The sequence below is a fragment of the Eucalyptus grandis genome, chromosome 1 (genome assembly GCF_016545825.1).
Source record: "Eucalyptus grandis isolate ANBG69807.140 chromosome 1, ASM1654582v1, whole genome shotgun sequence".
Lineage (NCBI taxonomy): Eukaryota > Viridiplantae > Streptophyta > Magnoliopsida > Myrtales > Myrtaceae > Eucalyptus > Eucalyptus grandis.
Window position 1 is genome coordinate 25,753,205 of NC_052612.1, and position 9,333 is coordinate 25,762,537.

At 39.3% G+C, this 9,333-nt stretch overlaps 1 long non-coding RNA gene across 1 annotated transcript; it reads right to left on the reverse strand.

Moving 5' to 3' along the window:
- Nucleotides 1-6,207: 6,207 nt before the first annotated feature.
- Nucleotides 6,208-8,915, reverse strand: LOC120288691. The gene is made up of 3 exons (XR_005546780.1): nucleotides 7,861-8,915; nucleotides 6,820-6,905; nucleotides 6,208-6,701 (listed from the first exon to the last, which is right to left on the reverse strand). It is a non-coding gene; the product is annotated as an uncharacterized LOC120288691 (long non-coding RNA).
- Between the last annotated feature and the right edge of the window lie 418 nt (nucleotides 8,916-9,333).

Sequence of the window (9,333 nt, forward strand, 5' to 3'; positions counted from 1 at the left end):
CAACCTCCTACATAGGTTCTTTGACATTCAGTAATTGAACAGACACGCTATCCCTTTGCGACCAAATTCCGCCACGCATCGCCTTGTCTCGGACCGCTACCAAAGATGGCATTTTACGTTTAAATCGCTTATCACACTTTCAATGCAACTGCACAACATCACATTATAAGTACGACTTCCTCTTCTTATCAGCACCTAGTTTGGTTATGGAAAAACATCTGGAAGATGCACTCTCCCCCAAAGATTAGAGTGTTTTTATGGTCGCTTTGTCAGAATGCTTTAGCTACACGGTTCAATCTATATCAACGACATATAATTGATAACCCCTGCTGTATTCTCTGTGATCAGAATCACTCAGAAACTCTAGAGCATTTATTCCTATTATGTCCATGGACTACAAATGTCTGGTCGCATCCCAGCTTAAACATCAAGATTTCACCTATGCAGATTTCTAGAATTGATGACTGGATTGTACAGCAAGTTCAGGGTCGAAATTCCTTACCTACCTTGGCAACTCTGGCCTCTGTTTTATGGCAGATCTGGCGCGCTAGAAACGGATACATCTTCCGGCGTGAAAAGCTTCGACCATCTCGGGTAGCAGAGGATGCTTTGGCCGGCGCTCACATGGCTCACCTTACAGCGTCCTCTCTAACCAGTAAAGGCCGCTCACTACAGCGCAGGGGATCTCTTTGGCAGCCTCCCGATCCGAGCAAATTGAAAATAAATGTAGATGGATCACACAGATTAGAATCCACCGAAGGAACTATGGCGTGTGTATGTAGGGATCATCAAGGACGACTTACCGATGGTTTTTCAAGCATTTTCCCGCAACTTCTGCACTACAAGCCGAGATCCAAGCAAGATCCTTCACTCTACAAAGATTCGCAACGCCGTGGATTAACAGCAGCCCCAATCCTTCTTGAATCAGATAGCCGCCATGTGGTCGACATACTGCATCGCCGTTGCAAGCCGCCATGGGAGGATCGTCCCATTTTCCTCGAAGCCGCCTCTTTGCTTTCACTTTTCCCTAATTTGTCGCTAGGCCACTGTCGCAGGGAAGCGAACGCAGCTGCTGATTGGGCCGCCAAGGCCCACGACCGCTCTTCTCCTTTTCAGAATTGGGCTGTGTTTCCCCCGTTTTACTTAGTTGATCTACTTTGCGCGGACGCTTTAGCTATTGGTTGTACCGGTTTTACTTCTCCTATATAGTTTATCGTTTCTGACCATAAAAAAAAAAAATCAAATCAGAACTTAGACTAGAATAGGTCAAAACAAATTGAGTTAATCGAATCAACCCTTCTTGGTTTTGTTCATCGTTGGTGGGCTAATATGATCAAATTGAATCAAATTGATGTGATTTTTCCAAAATTGACAATGGAATGGAATTGTATCTAAAGATTCAAACTCAATTTTGGCTAGATTGCACAACTCATGAAGAATTGACCGGAATCACTAATTGGAGCCAAAATTGGGGGTTTTTACTTCCAGCTTAGAATTATAAAACTAGCTTGAAAATTGGATGCAGTACGACCTATAGATCAAATGTTGTAACAGAAATTATCTCAAAAGACAATTAGAAATGAACTAATTTTGATTTTGGCCAATTTGATATCGAAATTCCCAAATTGAGGGGAGGCCGATTCCTAATTATTTTTTGTTGGATTCAATGATACATAAATCAAATTTATTTTTTCTAAAATTGAAAGTGTAAGAGTGAAATTTGACATTGTTTCGGTGTATGTAGACTTTTCCGCTAAAATGTGATCAAAAAGTCAACTCCAAAGTCAACTTTTCATTTTTTTTTTTAAATTTAAGTACAAATTATTCATAAATGAAAGGCCAATGCTAATTCAAATGCTTAATGAATCCTTTTGCCAAAAAATGGACCCTATCACGATCAAGAATCCATATTTTCAAGTTTTCACCTTTGTATGACATGTCGACTAAAAATCAGGCGTTAACACAATACACATAAAAGATCGCCCAACATCAAATGAGTCACAATATATTTTTAGGTAATTTTGTTATCAATCCCATCGAATCTAACAATTCAAGCATGTTTTGAAAGGTGATATGCCTCGAGAATTAATCTATGGAAGATCGTTGAAAATCGATGATGGCATCGTCTTTTGGTGCAAGAGCTCGTTGCTACAATGAACAACTCTAGAACAGGTGACCGTTAGAAATTTCAAGTGCTTACCAATATAGAGTCAATGATTCACATAATAAATTCATCCAAAACACTCCGAGGAACACACAGTGGTCACGGAGAAAGCAACTTGTGAGAAGCGAGGAATGAACGCTAATAAAGTAACTCGCAAGTCGAAGCACAATGAAGGCGGTACATTATTCTGCCTAAGTACACTGAAATAAAATGCCCCAGGAGGTGACATGGAAGGGCAAGGCAAAAGCAGGATCTTGGAGATATGCTGGAACATCTACATTTTCGAGTAATTCGGATCAATTGACTACGCCAGGAATTTCCTTCTTTCTTCGAAAGACCAGCTTCTTTAGCATCTTCATAACACCAGATACGATCAAAACCTTAATATGACCTCTCCTTGGTGGAAGCCTCTTCTTGAGTTTCTCTGTCGGTTGATCACCTACAGGCTTAGCGAATGAGTACATATTTTCAGCAGATGGAGACTCTGGAGTGATGGTTTGAGAATTGGGTGGAGAGGAGGGCTGAATAGCAGGTGCTATATATTCTAATAATGGGGGCTAAGAGAGTTGACCTCTTACTTCAGTCGAGAAAGAAGCTACCCGAGATGCAGCAATCTTGTTATTGCTCATTAACTGGCAAAATACGCAACAGTGGAAACAATTTTGGGACCAGTATGTTCACACGTCCTTGCATAGGATAACTTTTGATTATTTAGTGGTGCACTTGAAGACAAAAAAGATGTTGTTGATTTTGAGTGAAACACAAAATAATCAGGCGATATAACAGGCTCTCTTGCTTTCCTTATGAGAGGGAAAGCAGTAAGAAAGTTGAGAGCTTTAGAGAAGGATTTTTCATGTGGCAAATTGAATTTCTACCATAAGAAATACAGAAATAACATGACGTGTACTCAAAAATGCCAGAAGAATATGCTTGTCATTAATGTTCTGGGCACTGAAGACGGAGAAATGAAGACAAGGTTTAATATTTATCGTGATTGTTCTAGCTGGTGTGAAAGCATATTTGGGTCAAGTCATGCAAAAGATAACCGTTTCATACAAGTCAATCATGATATCCCACAAAAATCTTTCAAAGATACAATCTAGATTCTCTCCTCCCACACAACCAATCGAGCAGTTTAGTTCTAAGAATAGTAACAAGACGGGCCCTGTTTGCAAATTCTTTTCTATCTACAGGATTCGGTGTATCTCATGAAAGGGACCTCGTAGAGGTAAAAAAGCGGATGAGCATTAAGTGTCTTGAATAAAGAAGTTGAACTTCTCGAGGATCCTGTGGTGGAGTTATTGGCGATATCTGGGGCCCGCTTACCATGAGCTAAATCGCCAGTTAAAGCTTACATTAGAGAGATGTATGTGATAATTACAAACCAACCCGGTTCCTCTACTGAAGATCAAACTTGAAGGTTTTTCGAGAGCCTGTCCGGATTGTCGATCTGCATTGCTCATGGGTTCAGATCACCCAATCAGAGTTAAACTGTAGTGCCAACCGCCGGTACAAAAACACATGACAAACGTCTTAATTCTGTCGATGGCCATGGAGAATAATGAACAGATGGGAAAACTCACTATTAGACTAAAACCAATGCCGAAGATCCCAAATTTCTGGGTAATAACTAATAAGCTAAGTTGAAGCCACAGATATCAATGGGCCTATCTAGAAGAGAATCTTAGGCTACGTTTAATTGTCTGAACTTCTAATTAGGATAGGACTAGATAGAATAGGATATTAAATCCAGAGATTTTGTTATATCTTATCAACTATTTAGTTATTGCAATAATAAAGTTGAATATAATCACATCATATCATGTATATTGTTTGATATAAATGGCATATTAATATAAAATGAACTAAAAAATTTACAAACAAAAATGATAAAAAATTTCTTGCAACACTCTTGCCTAATTTATTTTTATTTGCCTAATTTATTTTAATTTCATCTCTTTTTAAATTTATTTCTTTATTTCTTTATTCTCCTTACATTATTCTCTAATAAAATTTTATTAAATAGTAAACTATACTAATATACTTATACTACTAAAATACCAAAATTATGTAATAAATATAAATTTATATTTATATTTGTATATTGAATTTATGTTATATAATAGAATTAAATTCGAATATATAAATAAGATTAAATTAAAATAACTAAAAATTGTTATTTTTTGTTATTTTGATATCTTATATTTAGAATTCAAATATTATTTATATTGAAATATAATTTTAATTTTGTTAATTTAATAAGATTTTCGATCGAGGAAAATAACTTTCCTATTATAAATATTAGAAATTGTATCTACTTTTATCTCACATCCCCCATAAAATAATTTTATCCAGTCTATACCTTTCTTATACATGACTTAATCCAGTCTTAAATAAACATCAAACGCAGGATACGATAAATTTTATCATATTTTGAATTTTATCTCAATTGTTAAATGCAACCTTAATACTTCCTAAAAAATTATACTCGATCATAATTAATGCAGTTCACTTTGTATATCAGCACAATGAGCCATTTAAAATAACATGTGGCTATTTAACAATAAAAATGTACAGAATTTATAATGGTGTCATTTTTGGAGCACAAGTAAAAGATTTAACCTTTTTTTTATTAGGTTTAAAAGGTTATGTTATTTTTAGACTTTTTTTTAGACAATTGAGATATTATATGTTAATTTTCTCCTCTTTGTCAAAAAATAAAATAAAAATACTTGACCAAAAATACCCTTATATTTTAAGCTAAGTTTCCTAAAAAACCCAAACAAAACCCTAAACACAGATTCCCTCTCTCTCCTCTAGTACAATGTGCATCAGCCACCGCGCCTCGACCACGATCAACTACATGCTGCCTCTTGTCACTAGGCTGTCATACTTGATAGTCGTGCCCTATTGCCGAACCATTTGTCTCCATATTTAGTATTAACCCCTCCTCAAATTAGGTTGAGTGCTCGCTCATGTGGCAAGCCCAATCTTTGGCAACTCTAGATCCAGGTTCACCTAAGGCTAGGATTGTTGCGACTCTCCTAAATTGGTCTTTGCGTTCAGAGAGCAGGATTAGAAGCATGTTGAAGATGGATCAACAATCCTCAATTGGCACGAACTCTCTCAAATCCTTACCTCACACGACATTAGGAAGTTTGTTTCAATTGATCAATCTACAATAGTTCTATCATATGAAAAAGTTGCCACTGGCCTATTAGAACCGGTTAGGAGCCAAGTGAGATATCGGAGTATATCTTACTTTCTACACAATTAGAGATCTAAGTACAAGGCTTAATTACACTAATTTATTCAACTAATACCATTTCGGTACTCTAACTTGATTGATTTGTTAGCTAAGTGTCACATGCAGTCTTTATCCAATTATGAGTCCTGGAGTTATTTTCCACTAAGTGACCAAATGTTTTTTTGTTTGTTATGATCTTAGTACATAATTATACCGTTCAACTAAGCTAAACCAAATAAGAGAAAATCAATCAAGGAAATGACATAAAAGGCTGGTTATTGGGCGAAACCACTCAAGCCCCCCATGGTTGGCCCTCTCCTTGTTACAATAATTATAAGAATGCCATTGTGATTAATTACGAAATTACCATGACATGTCATCAACGAAGTGAGAGCCCATCATAGTCATTCATTAGTCTTTTGATATAGATTATCTAGATTGCCATGTCACCTATCCTTGGCATCAAATTTCAGCCAATAAGAGCATCCTTTTGCCATTAAGCTTTAAAATCAAGGCCCCTAGCTCATGAGATGAGCTGTATGGTCTAAATTAAATGGAATTTAAAATTTGCCCCCACAATTGAAGCTCTAGACAATCTCCTCGTCAATCTCCCATCACTCCGAAATTCCACTATTCTGGCTTATCGATGGTGTCACGCTCCAATCCTCGAGTACGCACCCATCCCTTACCTTGGTCGAATTTAAATGCGATATCCCAGGACTATGTATCGCCAACCTTTTTCATTTTAATATGCACATGCGGAATCAATTATAAATTCCCAGACAATAAAACAATGTAACAGAAAAGTAGGATTCCAAATTCTCACTTAAAAACATCCACACTTATAGACACTGCCAAACATAGTGCAAATATATACAAGTTGAATTGTTAAGCCAGGATTAAACCACAAATTTCTAAAACAGAATTTGCAAAATGGAATTGACTTCTAACAAAAGAGAATTGCCCTATGACTAGCTAGTCCAATAGGGTTGTCAATTTTTCAGGTTTCCCCTTCCACACTTTAGGTCTCCAGTCCTTCACCAATGTCATCTAAGGACCTGAAAATGGTTATTCAATAACTAATGAGACAACGTCTCAGCAAGTTATCACCGCCCGCAGTGGTCGCGATGGTTAAGGCTTGGTAACCCATCCGCAGGGGGAAGGGTTTAAGACTTTGCGTCTGCGTTGCTTCAATGCAAAACGCGCGATTCACCTGTGCCTGGGTCTGTGGTGGTGGCCCAGTTCACCCCAGGGTTTACTCTCCGCCGCGAAGCGGCACACGGAGGTTCCCTAGGTCACAAAAAAAGAAAAAAAAAAAAACGTCTCAGCAAGTTCTATCCCCTAAGACTCGATTTAGTAAATCAATACACTGTGGGCTGCCTAAGCACACAAGGGTGAGAAGGCTTACCTTAGCCTTAGATTTCACTCGCAAATCAGTACAGTTCAAACTGGCACCCAATCAAATGCTACCGATCAAAGCATTAGTCAATCGACCTAGTCAATTTACATGTCAAACAGACCATCACTTAGTCATTTCAATCAATACTGTCCATTCTTCAAAATAACCTATCGGGTTACCAAACCAGTATTTTATACGATTCATTCTTCAAAATGACATATAAGTCACCAAGTATATTCATCATAACGTCAATTCTACAAAATAACCCATCGGGTTACCGAGCCGTTATGGCATGTCGTCCATCTACAAAATAACCTATAGGTCACCGAGCCGACATTGGATACCGTCTATCTACAAATGACCTATAGGGTCACCGAGCCAGTATGGGATATCATCTGTCTACAAAATGACCTATAGGGTCACCAAGCCGGTATTTCGCATGATACTTCGAACGTACAATCAATTTGTCCCTTTTTATTCTTTTATGACAAAAGTACACGTGCGTGGACACACGGTCGACCTTAGCCAAAATATTAAGATTTTCTTTCCACAAATCCTACTCTTATCAATAGTCCACCAAAATATTTTTGGTGTTGTCAACCGACACCTGGTTATTTTCCAATTAATTATTCAATTTAATTAATTTAGGAAAATAATAATATAATCACAATTAAATCATTTTAGCACAAAATAAAGCTCAATTAAATAAACAGACTGCACCACGACAATCAGCATAAAATTCCAGTCGTCGACTATTCTTGCCTAATTTTCGGAAAATAAATAAATAAATAAATAAATACGATAAATCCAATTTAGGCCCGAAATGCCTTATTGGAAGCTGATACGAGCCCGGAAAATTACTGAGATTCGTTCAATAAATAATAAAACTTGTCTACTTGCTAAGTACACTAACCATTTGCCTAACATGCATAGGTAAATCCCTAAATTAATTATTCTAATATAATCTAACCACCTAATTGCACTTAATTAAATCTAACAACCCCTAAGCATCATTAGTCTACTAATAAGGGATTAGTGAGCAAAACTCACTTGATCAAAAGCGGAGACCAGATCACTGCAACGGCAACGCGACGGCGGCCGAACTTGGGCTCGCAACGACACCCATGGGCTTGGACCGGGCCTAAACTTGGCCCAACAAATCTCAGTCCAACTGAGATTTGTTGCTGAGTCGGGCTGGGCTTGCTGCAAACACTGGGCTTGGGCCTTAGAAATTCGCTGGGCTTCAGATTTCACTGAACTGGGCTGAATTCTTGGGCTGAAGTTAGGCTGCTGAATTGACGGGCTTCAATTGAATTAAACCATCTTGGGCTGAACTGCTGGACCGAACAAGGAGCAACTGGGCTGAGAGCAGGCAGGCTTCATGGATGTTGAAGACGCTGGGCTTATGGACGCTGAAGACAGGCTGCTAAATGAAACGAGTGGGCTGAAGAAAACGTGCGGCAGCTTGGGCTTTGAGCGTGGGCTGGCGCAGCAAGACCGAAGCTGTTTAGGTGGAGGAGCTGCGAGCAAATGGGTCAATGACGGTGGCGCGAAGTGCACTGGAGTTGACCGATGTGCTGGCAGGAGAGAAACCAACTGGAGAGAGGGCGAGCTGCTTCGCCGGGTCTTCAATGGGCTGCTTGAAGCTCACGGGTGTGGGGGATGATGGCACACGGCAGTAAAATGAAGCAGAGGAGGAGAGGATTCGTGGGATGGCTTCGGTGGAGGATTGCTCGGTCTCCCTTGAAGATGGTTGACCGAGCGTGGCAGCTCGGTGGGTGCGGTGGGACGTGGGCTGAGCGGGAGAGAGAGGGCTTCGGGTGACTCCGCTGATGGCTGAACGTGGCAGAGCTGGGAGAAGCAGCTGCTGGCTTGCTGAAGCAAAGCCACAAGGAAACCGAAGAGTTGCTGTCAACGAAAGGCTTCGGTTTGTGGGCTTATGTGGCCGTGAGAGGGAGGGTGAGTGGAAGAGAGGGGCAGAGAGCGTGAGTGCTGGCGCGAGGGAAAATGAACACAGAGAGAGATGAAGAGATGCTGAGGAAAATGAAAATGAAAGTGAAGTAGAAGTGGAGGGCGTCGCACGAAGGGGGAGAGGCGGCTGGTCTTGCTTTTTGGAGAAGTTGCCCAAGGAGGAGCCCACAGATTCTATCCCTTCCATTGATTGCTTGTCCCCTTAAACCCCTCAAACTTATCCAAGTTGTCCAATAATACTTTCTTGTATTATCTTCACAAATAAACTCATTTTGATGCCAAAAAATGCTGCCCTTTTCTAATTCCGAATTTACTCATTTTGGTCTTCAATTTCCTCAACAAATTCCCAAATTTGATGTCCTATTTTGATGTAGAAAAAGCCCACATAATTTCTACAATTCCCATTCACCAAGTAGCTTGGTTTGCAAGTCAAAATCCCTTCAACTCGGCCGATCCGAATTTCTGTTATTTTTCCGGCATCCGAATCCATTTTCCTTAAAAATCTCGGGATCTCTGGAAAATCTTCTAAGACTCGAGTCATGGGTTCTAGAA